General features: G+C 34.4%; 1 pseudogene; it reads left to right on the top strand.

The window, feature by feature from the left end:
- LOC115212203 overlaps window positions 1-17,500 on the top strand; it is a 26,181-nt pseudogene that overhangs the window by 966 nt on the left and 7,715 nt on the right.

The following is a 17,500-nucleotide window of genomic DNA, read 5'->3' as shown; positions in this document are numbered from 1 at the left end:
CGTGTCTATGGACTGCTCAGCCACGTACCCGTAAATTTCACGAGCAGGCTGTTCCATTGATCGGATCAACTGGAACCTCGTCGTCGTAACCGGCGGAGTGCCACGACGAATTATGAGTATATATATATATATATATATATATATATATATATATATATATTATTATATATATATATATATTTACAAATATATGCATTGTGGTGTTCATTTGTGTATGCATGCATATATGTATGTATATATGTAAGTACAGTGGATTGGAATGTCATCGTGGTGGTTTATCAGTACTTGACAATAAGTGTTGTTTACCTTAGTTTGCTATAAGGTATCAGATCATTATACGTGGTGTTGGTCGTGGGATGTGGCAGCGAAATAACTACTTTAAAAAATTATTTGGGAGAATAAGCTGAAATACACACTTCAAGGCGAGACCCAACAAGGCTGAATGGTTTCTGAGCACGGTTAACACAAAGAACACTTAAGTGAAACATTTTCCTATTCCTGTTAAGCTAAAAGTCTTGTTTTTGTGTTGCTTTCCATGTGAGAGAATTCTTTATGAATTAGTATGGATGACGCTGTTGATTTCCGTTAATGCGAAAATATATTTAAGTTCTGAAGCAAAGATTTGAGGTACCAAACGAATTATTAAGAGCCGTTGAAGACAAAAATGGCAGAGCTGTATTAAAATGCTACGTGTAATTTTTTTTACATTACTTCAGTTTCGGATTTCAAGACATTTTCAGTGTCGTCTTTTACCCTAACTAAGAAAGATCGATAAAATAATTACCACTGAAATCCTTTGTTCAATATAAATGGTTGCGTAATTTCTCGACCCCATATATTTCAAATGTCTTTATACACATCTCAATACATTTTCTGCCAAACAAGTGTGATTCTGACAATCACATCTTAGTAGAATCTTCGAATGACAAAGAACAGTATAACTTATAGTACTTCAGAGGTTGTACATTTTGGGAATGGTAGTGAGATTTCAAATATCACGTTGACGTAGAACGAGAGAGAGAGAGAGAGAGAGAGAGAGAGAGAGACAGAGAGACAGAGAGACAGAGCTGGAAAAGATTGTTAAATGCAAACGATAATTTTAATGCACGTAATCTGATTAGATTGGAATGCCCATTTTTGGGACCCATCACCTCACTGACTTAAAGTAAACTAAAGTTATCTTCTCGAGTCATACTGACTCTAAAATGCTGGTTTCGCGGTTTTATGGCGTATATATTCCCCACCAGAACGGAATGCAGGTCAGTCACAGGATTGTTCATCTGGGCCTGCTGAGTGGCCTGGAGCAACGTGAAATGAAGTGTTTTGCTCAAAAATACGACGGATCGTCCCTTCCAGGATTCGAAACCACGATCTTACGATCATGAGTTCAACACCCTAGCAACTAACCTACGCGGTTCCTCTCATTGACTTGAAGCTACTAGAAGTAGCATTTTTCTTCGTGTGTGTGTTTGCTTGATGGCGATTCTAAACCCGGTTGCAAAAGTGTGTGTGTGTGTGTGTGTGTGTGTGTGTGTGTGTGTGTGTGTGTGTCTGTGTGTCTGTGTGTGTGTGTGTGTGGTGTCTGTGTGTGTGTAGTGAATCCGCGAGCGAGAAAAGTAGTGGGTTTGGTGGAGTTATCAAATCTGCGTAATTCGATCAGAGGGAATTACAAGTGACAAGCCATTAGACCACGGAGTATCTCTTAAACATTCAACATGATTGGAAGTGTACAAAGAGAGAATCCAGTGTAGTTGATTGGTAATACTATAAAGTGTGTAATGTGTGGAGGGCTAGTTAATACTTTGGATGATGGCCCTGGAAATATTGTCTTCGTTGGGTGGATGACTTCCTCTATGGGTTCGGTCCTCGTTCTCATCCTAAAACTGCTACAGTATAGTTATGAGGAAACTACATTGGAGATTTGGGACGGTGAGTTTCGGTTTGTTGGAGAGAGGTGCCAAGAAAGATAGCTCCAATTACCTGCATAACTCTTTCTGATGGATAAAGTATGAAGCCCAAACATTGTAAGTATAAAACTGGTTGAGCTTCGGGAAGATAGAGAATATATAGCATGGCACATGAATGTGAGATTAGTTTTAGCGAATAGGAAGTTTTTAAACGAGCCAATGTGTATAGAGAGGGCAACATATTGGTAGTCGTTGAGTATGTAAGAGAGAAAAAGAGATCAAAGTGTAATTGGGTGTGTTTGTATGTGAGTGTGTTTGTGTGTATTCGTGTGTGTGTATGTGTGATTATTTGTGAGCATTTATATGTGTGTGATTAAAATACCAAATTAGTTAAAGTCTAAAGATTAGAATTTCGAAAGACTCGGTTTCCTTCGTACTTTTAAGTTTTGATGTATTTAGAGCGATTATTGCAGATCAAATATAAAGAAAACGGGAGTTTATGTAAATTGTAGGTTTACCAGTTTTCATTCACCGCTGTTTTTTATGATACATTTCCTCATTACGGAAATCTGCCGCGCTGAGTGTCTGAATGTGAACTAACTTTAGACTGGTGTCATTTTCCATGTAAAGCAAATACATATGGAACACCATCAGGACGGTAGAGACCCGGACAGCCAAGTACAAGTGTCAATATGTGTTGTGTTCACTTACAGGCCATGGTCGTATCACTTAATCAGTTTTATCGTAAATAGGGAGCAGAAATGGTACGAATTCGCTTTGTAAATACGGGCTTCGATTCAACCACTTCAGTGATGCACTTAATAAGTTTCTTGTAGCATCTTCTTGCGCCAACTAAAGTCAATTGAAGGCGTTTGGTTAAAAAAAAAAAACAGTTGGAAATCTCGTTGCAAAACTAATCCCTGTGCTTTATGTCTTAAACTTAATCTGATACCAGGTATATTTCCACTCTTTCAAGAATTTCGATTACTTTTCAAGAATTTCGATGAGATTACCTGCCTAAAAGGAATTCCGTATCGAGTTACCACCAGCCTTGGATACTTTGAAGATAGTCAGTATTTGCTAGCCTTACTCCACTGAGTAAGGAATAAAAAAGGGCGAAATAATTACGTGATACATTACCTATCAGAAAAGGAACAGAATCATTTCATAAAACATTCCCTAATGTTTAAAAGAAACCTTGATGATGTATTCCTTGATAGTCTGTAGGCGAAGTCCTAATATAGTGATTTATCGAAAAAAAAATCTTAAACGCTTTAGCACAAACGTTAATATAATATAAGCTTAAACAACTACCTCAACATCATTATCTACGAGAAAAGCAATCACACGATATTTTATGTTCAATTATATTAGTATTTAATATCGATTAAGTCAGTAAGTGGCTCTCAATATTGTCTTTAAATTTACATTCTGTATTTACCTTTCGACGTTTAATTGTAATTAAATTAGATAATGAAATTAAATACTGGACAATATTATCATTACTATATCGCAAATGAATGACTTCGCCGATCCAAAACTGTTAATAAAATAGCACATCATTAGAGAGTACGATGAAAAGAATAAAGTAATGTTTGTGGAAATAATAACCTAATATTGGCTTGAAAATTTGGCACACGGTCAGCAATTTTGCAGGTAGGAAATAAGTGGATTACATCGAAACCAGTGTTTAACTGGTACTTATTTTATCAACATCCAAATGTTGAAAACCAGAGTCGAACTGGGTAGAATTTGAACACAAAATGTAACGACGTACGAAATGCCGTAAAGCATTTAGCCTAGATTGATAACGATTTTGCTAACTCGCCGCCTAATTATAACCTAATATAACTTCAAATTTGAGCAGAGTGTGTTCATATATATATATATATATATATGAGATGGCCAAATAACCGAAGAGATGGTGGTGTGGATTTCCAACTCGGCATTCTGAAACCCAGAGTTTTATCTTGGTTACCGTATAATTGTCACATATTATTTTACAGATAAATTTCCTCTATTTACATAATATTGAGGTCTCTTTCTTTCTTTTGTTACCTTACCGTTTTTACCAATATATATATATATATATATATATATATATATATATATATATTATATATATATATAATACAAGTTGAGGGTATGGACCAGGTAAAATCCAGGTTACATATTTTCTTAGCTAGCAGAACCTCGGAAATAATAATTACTCGACGAGCGATACTCCATAGCTAAATTAAAAGAAACTAAAAATCATAGCATCCCCAGTTGTTAACCGTGGACTATAAAATAACCTTTTGAATCTTATCAAATTTGGATATGGAGAAAAACACACAACCCTCTACGTCAATAAACTACTATTGTTCCTGAAAGTTGTTTTTATACATTCTATAGACTGCTCAAATCTTATTAACTTCCTACAACTGGGGAATTGCATCTTACATTTATATATCATTATGCGTGTGTACGTGTGTGTGTGTTATTCCTTCAGTTCGATTGTAGCTATATTGTTCGTTTTTGTTTTGGTATAATTATCGAAACACAATAAACTCATATATATGAAATACTTCAGGTCATACTTGTAAATGTCTACAAACTCAGACTTTACTATATCATTATCTACAATCCTTTTTTGGAGAATTTTTTTTTCCTTTTCTAAAAATTTACCGGCATGTTTCATAATGCAAATTTTCTCAAATTGTCCAGGATCTAACCGCGGAACTTGCTTGCTCATTTTATCGTGTATTGAAAGAAGAAGAGATGCGATACCATGATCATAATCACACACACACACACACACACACACACACCACACACACACACACACACCACACACACACACACACAAACACACACACATACACACACACACACACACGCACACACACACACACACACATCTACACACTTGTATGTGCTTGTACATAGCTGCGTGTTTATACTTGTGTATGCATGTTTGGGTATGTATGTATATATACATATACACACACACAGACACATACACACATATATATATATATATTATATATATATATATATATATATATATATATATATATCACTTTTTCGAAAATGCATTTTTATTCTCATTCACAAACAATGCACTAGAGGAAGAAATCCACAGAATAAAGCAAACATCATTTCACAACGGATATTCTAAGAGACAAGTAGTTTTAGTGCGAGCGATAGAAGACTACCGACACAAATATAATATGACATTTACATTAGAGAATATACCTAATAAAAATACACCAGCCACAAGGATGTTTTATCATACGAACCAAATGCATAAAACCTACCAGACTGACGAATATACAATCAAAACCTTCATAGAACAGAACACGGAACGCATCACACATAAACTTAAAGTAATAATATAGTACAAAAACACGGAAGCCAAAAGCCTGCTTATCAATACCACACTAAAGAAAGTAAAGCCGAGAACGAACTATGAATGATCAATGCAATCTATAAAAGTGGCTGTAAATCTCGACTTGCCATAAATAGGTCTCTAGCTGTTACATTGGAAATGCTATTACAACACACTCTTGGAGACATAGAAAGCATTTACAACAGGGAGCTATCACAAACCATTATACCATACACCACAAAATAAATTTAGATAGAAAAATGTTATAGGATAATATATATGTAATATATAAAATTCAACACAAGAATAAAAGATTAATGATAAAAACCTAAATCTTATAGCAATAAAATGTCAAAATAATCATACAGATGATACACGCCACAAAATGTTTACAAGTGGCTAAATATTTAAAAATCTAACGGCTAAATGTCTGGTTGATTTGACGAAATCAACACGTGACTTCTAAGGTATACGGTTAAAATACCCATGAATTCAACCACTGCAACAGAAGCAAAAGCGGCATCAAATATATGAATACTTACAAAACAGATTGAGATGGTCTGGAAATGTCAAATATGAATTTCGGAACTTCAGTATTTCGAGCTCTCTATAAAAGCAGAAAAGAGAAAGAAAAGAAAAGAAACCTGCGAAAATACGAAAATTCCAAACTAAAGATAATATTTAAGCATTATCCAATGTTTAATGAAACATGTATAGGTGAAACTTTTTTCATCAACATGCACAAAATATAAGTGCGTGCGTCGGTGTGTATGTGTGTGTGTTAGTATGTATGTAAGTATGTGTGTGTGTGTGTATACATGTATGTGTATATAAATATGTAGAGAGAGAGGGAGAGAAAGAGAAAGACAAACAGAATGAGAATGAGAGGGAGAGAGGGAAAGGAGAGAAAGAGAGGGGGAGAGAGGGGAGAGAGCATTCATATTGGACGAGGTTCCGTTTTCGATCCTATTGTTTGACTTTACAGACAAATACCATTTTCCGTAGCCTGGAGTCAATCATACTTTGGGAGTGAAATTGGGTTAATAGAACGTGCATAGAAGCCCATTGGGCAGATTAATCCACTTATTGAAAATGCTACAGCTTCTTCATACTAAATGTTATAGCCATGTTAGCACATATAATTTGGCCTGAGAATTACATAAGCGCTACGCTTTTTTATGGAGGGCTTAGCGTTAATTCAGGAGCAAGTAATTCACGTTCCTGAACAGCTCAATACTTATTGTTGAACGACGGAAGTCTTCTTTCGTCTCCTCTACCTCAACTACCACTATCACAAAACCAAAATGAAAATTGTAAAGGCTAATATCGATCAGTAATCTAAACAGAATGTTATAGTGAAATGATGAAAATGATAAGAAGACATTATGTAAATTTAATCATGTATTATTCAGTTGACACATGCGATTATAAATTTCTATAAGAAAGATTTGTTATTTTTTGTTCTCAGACATGCCCTGTTCTATGATGCCAATGTTAGAATTGGACAACAAAGTACAGATTCCTCAGAGTATGGCTATGGCCAGATATTTGGCAAGAGAATTTGGTAAGTCTGATTTTTTTTACCTTTCTGTAAATTCTTTAAATGATATATTTATATTTCTCTTTATTATTTTCACTAAACGGCAAGCAAGCTGCAAAATGAGTAGAACCTCAGACAAAATATTATTAGGTGTTTCTTTCGAGTTTTTACGTTCTCAGTTCAATTCCCATGATTAAAAAAGTACTAGTTAACAACTAGGTCAACACTATAGACTAATCCGTGCTCTCATCATCACTAATATTGGGAAAGCATTGCTAGAGGTGGAAGCTAAGTCTTAGTATATTCAACTGAAGTTGAATATCTCCTTTGAATACCATCGACTGTACTCTTTCATGTGTTGTATAACATCGTACTTATGTAAAAACCAATACCATTATGACCGGCAACTGTTGCTGCATGTAGAACCGATACGGATATTAGCTACGTCTATAGTAAAGATTGCCTCCAGCGCTCTATTAGGCAGGGAAATGACATGCAGTTTCTTCTTCCAATTAGTGCCTATGGAGAAAGTTGTATACAGGTCAATTTTGAAGAGACTAATGTTAGCCAGTTTTCCCTTCGTCTGAGCCTTCGACAACGTCTCCGACTACCTGGTGGAGAAAAACAATGATATCGGGTCGTGCTTCCTTTTAGTCAGTATATATATATATATATATACATCTGATATAGGATAAAATTTTCGAAAACATTTTATCAGTGGCCAGCATATTCAAAAATACCTTTAAAGTCTAAATTTATAAGTAACTTATAAACAAGGGCAAAAGAAAAAAAATCCAATGCTAAATATGCCGAAAATAGACTTAAATCGCCAATAACCACATATAATTCATCACTATAAGCACGCGTCTCGAAGCAAGCCGAAAGAAATTTCAAAAGATTTTTTATCTTATATAAGATGTGAATTTAATACTATTCACTTCCGGACTCTCTCACTCTATGAGAATTTCAGTCCGATCACACGTGTCTCGAGGTGTGCTGAAGTATTTCTATTTTGGATATATTTGGGGTACTTAAATGTACACATGACTTGGTGTCTACGTCTTCCGTAGGTGCAAGCAAGCGTCTCATTTATTTCTTATCGTATTTACCGCTGGCGAAGAGAACATTTTTTATGAATTAACTCAGAAATCGGGGCCGATTCGGTAATAACGAATTTTTTATAGAAATTTCTGTCGGCTTGCTTCGAGACGCGTGCTTATAGTGATGAGTTATATGTGGTTATTGACGGTTTAAGTCTATTTTCTGTATATTTGGCATTAGAGTATTTTCTTTTGCCCTTGTTTATAAGTTATGTATATGTATATATATATATATATATATATATATATATATATATATATATATGTATATATATATATACATCATTTTTCTTTTTCTTTTTCTTTTCACTTGTTTCAGTCATTTGACTGCGGCCATGCTGGAGCACCGCCTTTAGTCGAGCAAATCGACCCCGGAACTTAATCTTTGTAAGCCCAGTACTTATTCTATCGGTCTCTTTTGCCGAACCGCTAAGTGACGGGAACGTAAACACACCAGCATCGGTTGTCAAGCAATGATAGGGGGACAAACACAGACACACAAACACATACACACACATATATATATATACATATATACGACATGCCTCTTTCAGTTTCCGTCTGCCAAATCCACTCACAAGGCATTAGTCGGCCCGGGGCTTTAGCAGAAGACACTTGCCCAATATGCCACGCAGTGGGACTGAACCCGGAACCATGTGGTTGGTTAGCAAGCTACTTACCACACAGCCACTCCTGTATATATATATATATATATATATATATATATATATAGACGTGCCATAACTGAATATAGGACGATTGTATCAATTATGATATGAAATGTCCTCACTTTGAAGCAAAGAGCAAACTAACTACTACTAGTCTAGTATGATTCCATTGATGACTTGTAACCTGAATTGTCCTAAAACTATCCTTTAACATTAATTAAATATAGATCACAAAATATATGCCATTTAATCTTTGCATTGTAACAACTTCGGTAATTTACTTCTAAAACACTGACAGACTTAAATCAAATGTTGGAAACATCGAAACAATAATACCAAACACAAAGGCTGTTTATAGTAGTCCTAATTCGTAGATTTATTCTTCGGACATACAGTACTTGAAGTCCTCGAAGACAGACGAGTAACTTGATTTATTATTATGTAACGTTTGACATCACTTCAAGGAGAAATAATTATATTTCCATCGATTTTAATGTCAAAGAATACAAGGTGAAACCTATGACTGAAATCTCTAAATTTATGCTGTGGATACTTGAAATAAATGTTCATTGCCTCGCTGATTCTTAAATGCAAATTTTATATAAATACATATAATTATTATATATGTATCTATCATGTGAAAATTTACGTTCAATACATACTTACTTCAGGGCGGCGAGCTGGCAGAATCATTAGCACTCCGTGCGAAAAATGCTTCGTGATATTTCGTCTGCCAATGCCTTCTGAGATTAAATTCTGCCGAAGTCGAATTTACCTTTAATCCTTCGGGGTCGATTAAATAAGTAGCAGTTACGCACTGGGGTCGATGTAATCGACTTAATCCTTTTGTCCTTCTTTGCCTCCTCTATATTTCGCTCTCTGTTGGCAATAAATAAATACATACATATTCTCTATCATTATTATTTAAGAAATATAATTTTAATACTCGAGTTTAATATATCATACATAATTTCAATTTAAACGCGATTTTATTAGGTAAATGCAATACATACCCCATATAAAGTCGATAAATATGTTGACTCCATATTAACATTAGTGTAATTTAACTTCTATAAAACTCCAATATAAATACTGATTCATTACGTAGTATTTACATAGATTTTATATATTTAAAAAAAAAGACACATAATTGTGATATTTAATGCAGGTTTATTAGAACAAACACGAGAACTTGAACTTATTCATATGCACAGATATTTTTATAGAAATATTTTTCATCAACAGAATGTTACAAAATAACTATAACTTATGAAACAAGCCGCCAGATTTAAAGCCAGTGTGATAAAAGTCATGCGTTCCTGAGTCACTATTGTTAAATATAATAATAAAAGTGTAATAATGCATGAACTCTATACAATAGCATATGCATGTTTGACCCCAAAGAACAATTATTTTAGTGGTACTGCCCGGGTGTCGAAGCAATAATGATATCCGTGTGATGGAGGTATGTTGGATTGTTGGTATGGCTGCTTTTTTATATGTGTAATAGTATTATAACACATCGCTTTGATATATACAGTGGCGGCCAAAATGTTCAGAACGGCATTGTTTTCGTCAGAAAAGTAGATATACTTTTTTAGAAAAGTTGTTTTATATTCTATAATTTTCACAGACAATATATACAATATTATTTGTTATTGCCTGAGATTTTGGTGTAATTTGAGAGGATACTACAAAAGTTATGAATGATTTAGTGATTTACTGCAAAACCCATGGCGGCCATAATGAACAGAACGGTTGCTTTTACTCCGTGTTTTAGTATATTTAACCGGCGAACTCTAATGTTTTGAATTTGTTTACGTGACGGTTCGTTTACTAAACATTAGAAAGAATATTTGCAGTGTACTTTGTTAATATAATGCCACTTACTCCGTTACCAATTCGTCAGCAGATTATTAAGCTTCGAAAGAAGGATAATTTAAGTATTGGATCTATTGCAAAGATTGTTAACAATTCAAAAAGTGTTGTACACGGTATTCTTAAGGTCTACTATGATTGTGGTTCGTGTGAAGTAAGAAAGTTCATAGGTAGGCCAAGAAAAACGACCAAGAGAGAAGATCGTGCTATGGTAAAGTTGGTTAAAAAGGACAGATTTAAAACTGCTGCTGCTGTTTCTCGGAAAATGAGCATTGTATTGAAGAAAACTTTATCTTGAAAAACTGTGTCTCGTCGTTTAGTTGAACATGACCTACAAGCAAGAGCACCTGCAGTGAAGCCACTGATCAGCTCCAAGAATAAAAAGTGTCGTCTTACCTTTGCAACCAAACATGTGTTGTGGTCTCAAGAAAAATGGCAAACGGTGCATTTCAGTGATGAATCTAAGTTTATGTTATTTGGCTCAGATGGGAAAATGTACGTTCGTAGAAAAGTAGGTGAAAAATTGTCGCCTAAATGCTTTAAGACTGGTGTTAAATTCGGTGGAGGAAGTGTCATGGTTTGGGGGTTGATATCTGGAGATGGTGTGGGCCCTTTGGTGCGATTACATGGAAAGGTAAATGCAGGAGTTTATAAACAACTTGTAAAAGATCATGTCTTGCCTGTGCTGAGAAATTCAATTAAGCGACCACCCATGAAATTCAATTAAGCGACAATGCCCCATGTCACAAGGCTAAGGTGGTCATGAACTTCCTTAAGGTTGAAAAGGTTATTGTTATGGATTGGCCTGCTCAAAGCCCAGATTTCAATCCTATTGAAAATGTATGGAATATTCCAGGAGAACGTTCGAAAGCCAGAAATCCTAAAACAACTGAGCAATTATGGAATGCCCTTCAGGAAGAATGGAATAAGATCACCCAACAAGAAATTGAAAATTTAATTTCCTCATGCAGTCAAAGATGTTAGAGTGTGATTGAAGCTAAAGGGCTTCACACTAAATGTTAAATAATTCCAGTATTCTCTATCATTTTTGATTATTTTGTCATTTTTTCAACCGTTCTGATAATTTTGGCCGCCATGGGTTTTGCAGTAAATCACTAAATCATCCATAACATTTGCATTATCCTCTTAAATTACAAGAAAATCTCAGACAATAACAATTAATATTGTATTTATTGTCTGTGAAAATTATAGAATATAAAACTACTTTGATAAAAAAATTATATCTACTTTTCTGACGAAAACAATGCCGTTCTGAACATTTTGGCCGCAACTATATATATATATATATATATATATATATATATATATATATATATATATATATATACATATCTAGCTAGCTTTGTGTGTGTTTGTACGTATGTATGTATGAAGGTGCTTGCTCGGTGGTTAGAGCGTCAAGCTTACAATCACCAGGCTGTACATCCGATTCCCGGAGTGGGTTGCTTGCTGTGTTCTTGAGCATGACACTATATTTCACGTTGCTACAGTCCACTCAGTACTAGAAATAAGTTGTAACGTCACTGGTGCCAACTTGTATCCGTCTTCCCCTTCCCTTTAGACAGTATCGGTGACGCCAAGAGGAGAAACTGTTATGCATGGGCGACCGTTGAACTTTCAGAAAGAAACTTGCCCATACTTTCAAGGCGCAATCCCATGGTTAGTCTTGACTGAAAAGGGTCTGTACCTTTACACACACATACACACACACACTCATACACACACACACACACATACATACATACACACGTATATTGTTGTTATTCGGGTTGGTCAATTTTTTTGTTTTGACAAACACACATTATATATTCGTTCTTCACTCATTTATCAATATTCTTTTTTAACTCATGTTCATTGTCCAGAAATCTTTCGTCACACATCTGTGAACTCCATATAACTATATATATATATATATATATATATATATATATATATATATATATATATATATATATATATATTATATATATATATATATATACAAAGGTAGGTACATAAATGCAAAACAATATGGGAGAAATAGTACTCGAATACCAAGTATTCATAAAAACAACTTTTATAATAAATTATATATATATATAATTTCGTGTTTGTCTTATCTTTTCTAATAGGTTTCTATGGAAGGAGCAACGTAGAAATGGCCAGAGTTGACTTCATCTCAGATTGCTTCTATGACATCTTGGATGACTATTTGAGGATGTATCATGACAAAGATGGAAGAATGATGGTGAGTAGTCCTGGATATAAACATAAATGTATGTATGTGCATATGTGAGTGTGTGTGTGTGCGTGAACAATTTGTTTTGGGGCGGTAGATCTCGAAGCAGATAAAGTTTTAACTATTGACTTGTAAATATTGGGTTAAAAATCCCTCTGGATAGAAAAGGTGGAAGTTTGCCCGTAGGATTCACAGCTGCATCTGTAAGTATGACAAGCGCTCTGAAGCTGGACCAATGTAGTCCTTTGAACGAATTCATTCATTTCAGAGATTTTTCTCTTACCAGAGAGAACTGTGTGCTATTGACATAGTATTAATACACAATTATTTATAGATTTACCTGCTTCAAGTTCCATCGTTCCAAAGAGAATTATTCACATTCTCTCAAAATTTATAAATGTTCATTTTTCTGTCCAGTTTTTTTTTTTCTCTCAATTCTTTTTGGGCAAAGAACGTAGGCTCGGAACGTCAAAGACGTCTCCATTCTTCCGAGCGTTAAACTAATATTCTTGTTTATGGCTCGTTCACTTGTCTCCGTGTTTTGTTTATATATATATATATATGTCGATCTGTGTCTCCATACCTGAAGAAATGCGCTGTTTTCTAGAATACAATAAAACTGTATACATTGTATTTCAGACGCTTATATACATGCATAGATGAAGGAATTTCGCTACGGTAACTCTCTCGGAGCAATTCGCCATATCTACAATTTTCATGAAAACACACCAAGTCAGGCTATGAATAACGTTACCATACGAAACATTAATTTATCAGTCCAATGACGTAATTTATATTCCAGTTTGGTGCAGTTACAAGCTCGATAGTTTTTCTTCAGGGAAAATTACGCAGGAGAAGGTTCTCTGCGTGTACACTTACAATATATATATATATATATATATATATATATATATTATTGAAGTAGATAAATGAATTATCTTATTACGGATTATTCAAATGATAACCGACACCTGGGTAGCGAAAATCACAACAGAAAATGCACGGTTGAGGTTTGGTGTCCGGAAAGTGCGTGCCGGAAAGAAAAAGGTCAATTAATGCTTGCCATTACGTTTTTAATCAACCAAATATGAGCCATATTTTACACAATGCGTCTCCGTCGTTCCTTTAACTTGAAAATGCTCTCTTCTCAGAATTGAGGTAGTTTCATGGCAAAGAATTAATCAAATTATCTTTTTACGTCATCCAAGGAATTGAAATTTTTACCATTAACACTATTCTGTAGAGACCAGAATAAGTGGAAATCCGAAGACCTTCCTTTACGGAAATGAAAAGCATCAAGTGCCGAAAATGAATTTTCTTATTTTCCATTTTAAACGATTACAGAATTAACACAGGTTATAGGAACATAAACCTTCTTCCACGAAAAGATAGCTTAAATTGTGCTCTAAATGGAGGTGTAGTCAAATCCTATTTTATGGACACAACCACGACCTAAAATAAGTGGAAATGTAAGCTACTATAAATCGGCATGAACTTTCCCGACAACCCAATATATATATATATATATATATATATATATATATATATACACATATATATATGTGTGTGTGTGTGGGGGGTGTAAATACTACATAAATGCATTGCGGGTTTATTCGTATTATGTAGAGGTAGCGATCTGGTAAAATCGTTATTGCGCTGCACTAGACGTTTCACGTCATTTCTTCAGGATTTAGATTATGAGTGCAAATTCCAGCAAGGTCGACTTGGGGTCGATAAAATAAGTACCATTAGGATCAATGCAACCTATTTCTTCCATCTCCCAAAATTTCACGTCTTATGCCGGTATTAGAAACGATTATGTAGTAACTGTATTTTACTGTGTAGTAGATGTGTGTGTGCTGTGTAGCAGTGGAAACCGTACTATATAGAAAGTGAAGTATGTCGTATAGGTGAAGCTTGGCCGAAAGTTTTACAACTTTCATTCACAAACGACAAAGTCCTCATTTCGTGGCACCTTCGGTATGTGTACATTTGTAACATTTGTACCAGTCTTAGTCAACATATGCATTCTGAGTGAACCCGGGTATACTATATATAGAGAGACAGAGATACAGAGAGAAAGAAAGATATATATATATGTATATACACACATACATACATACATTTTAGAAGTTGTGTTAGAGCGTCTTCGAAGTCAACCTTCTGACTGCCATCGGCATGTTATCAGAAACTCCAGTTTCTCGATGTCACACGCTCGAACACACACACGCACACACACACACACACACACGCACGCACATACACACACATACGCACACACACGCAAGCAAGCGCACACACGCACGCGCGTGTGCACACATAACCATGTGTGTGTATGTATATGTGTATGAATATGTGCCTGTATGCATATACTTATGCATGAACGATGCGTTTTAGCATAGAATTGTCTATCAAAATGCAGTCACTCCGTATTGCTCGACTAGAAATAAAATCAGAAGCAGTTAAAAACCACGTACGAGAAATGGTATGAATTGTTATTGCCCTTGGAACCACGTGATTTCGAAGCATTTTTCTCACGTGCGATCTCTCAATTATTGAAACTCTATTTATCCAAACTATAAACAAACCAGTACAATTTGAAAGGAGAGCTTACTTGGACTGCGGGTAGAGTATCATTTTATCAATACGAAGCGTTAAAATAACTGGCAGTTTTCGAGCCAAATCTTAACCTTGCATCGGATATGAAGAAACGTCCGTTATGGTGCACATACTTAGAGTAAAAACTCCAGCTATCTACATGTGACTTGATACGGGTTCCTAAACCATAATATTTATTCCGGTTGGCGCTGCTAAACATCCATTTTATGCACTAATATTTTGTGCTATTATTTTCATAGATTTCTGTCACCAGTTGGATGTTATCAAACTCTATATTATTTGAACGTCTGTGAGAGTTCAACATGACGACTGCCGCTCTTACCGCTTTACTGCTTTGCAATCCAAATTCACATAGATAAGTTCACTTGATTAGACAAACATAATTCGGAAACAAAACAGACGAAAATTACAAACACACATATAAAAGTAAAAAGAAAAAAAAATTAAATGTACAAATGCAACGAAAATAACTGTCCCCTCATAAACAACAACGCAAAAATCTATCAACAAATATAAAGGTTGAAAGAAAAGACTAAAACAAAAAAAATGTACAAAAATACTCACAAAATGGCTCTGTATCGGCGTAATGTAATAAAATATGAAAAATAAACATTTCCTTAGAGAGCAATAAAAGCTGAAATAATTTCTTTGGTTGCCACATAAAGGCATATTGCACTTAGATGAACATTGACAATATGGTGTCATGTGAGAAGAATAACGGAGTGTATAAAGGGCTATAAATATATCAGCTTGTCTCTGTGTCATGTGTTATATATATATATATATATATACACGCAGATATTCAAATATATCCATCCACGTATATGTTCATACATACACACATATACATATATATATACACACACATATATGCATATATATTTACATCTATATAACTAAGTATATATGTATTAGTGTTTGTGTGTGTGTGTGTGTGTGTGTGTGTGTGTGTGTGTACATAAGAGAAAATATATTATTTCCATATATATTATCTCATGCGTGATATAAAGCGTAATGTTATAATACAAAAATCGATACATTTGTGTTTTTGTGTGTATATCTCTCTGTGAATTTATGTCTGCGTACATATATATATATATGTGTGCATGCATTAATATATATATATATATATATAATATATATATATATATATATATATATATGCGTGTGTGAGTATGTGTGTGTGTGTGTGTGCTTAAATATATATATGTGTGTGTCTATGTATGTATATATATATATATATATTTTTTTTTTTTTAAATGTATTTACATTCACACTCATGTATATATGTATTAACGTATCTCTCTTTGTTTCTGCTTATCTATATGTATGTGTCTGTATATTCAGATATGATTATGACTTCTGCTGCAAATATGAATTTGCTCTTGTTTATTTCTATTCCTCTTCTTTATATCTTTTTATCATTGAGCACAACCTATTTGGAAAGTAAGTAAACATATATAATTTGGTAAGCCTGTTAGATAATTTCTGGTGAGAGATCTACAAGCAATATTTTGAGGCTAACTGTATGTGTTATCTCCTAAAGGATCAGCAGAAAACTGTACAGACGAATACATATACTGTCACACAAAAGTGTCACAATATTAAATGACACAGATATTATCTTATGTTGGAAGGATACGATTTTCAGTTAAATGCTTTACATTTCTTCCCAATGTATGCATATTGAACGAATACTATAGATTTAGATCGATCATAGCTCAGTAAGAGAAACTGTGCAAAATTATGCGCTATAAACATGGCCGTCTTGGCAGCATTATGAGCCACTCTGGCAAATCAATGATTTTTGGTCCCTATAGAATTCATCTATAAGAGCAAGACACATAAATCAGAATTGGGTCCCTGAACCCGTTGGGATCCCGAGAAAATGTCAAGCGAGTCCATAAGACTGAACTCTTGATAAAGGACTGTATTCATGGAAGTTGGATTTAATCTTTCACTATGTTTATATTTCCTATATAGGCCTTGTAGCTATTGGTTATCTTCAGTGCCTTCCATTTGGATGCAAGCGTTCGGAGATCAATTTTGTTTAAAGTAAATGATTGTTTTCATTATATTACTATTATTATTTCACTCAATCGAAATATATTTCTTCATCTCACCAAATTTAGTGTTGTAAATTTCGCCTTAGTAAATAATGTATATTTGTCTTTTTGTG

Source organism: Octopus sinensis, linkage group LG5 (assembly GCF_006345805.1).
Source record: "Octopus sinensis linkage group LG5, ASM634580v1, whole genome shotgun sequence".
Lineage (NCBI taxonomy): Eukaryota > Metazoa > Mollusca > Cephalopoda > Octopoda > Octopodidae > Octopus > Octopus sinensis.
The sequence above is the reverse complement of the archived record's forward strand: the minus strand, read 5'-3'. Positions and strand labels throughout refer to the sequence as shown.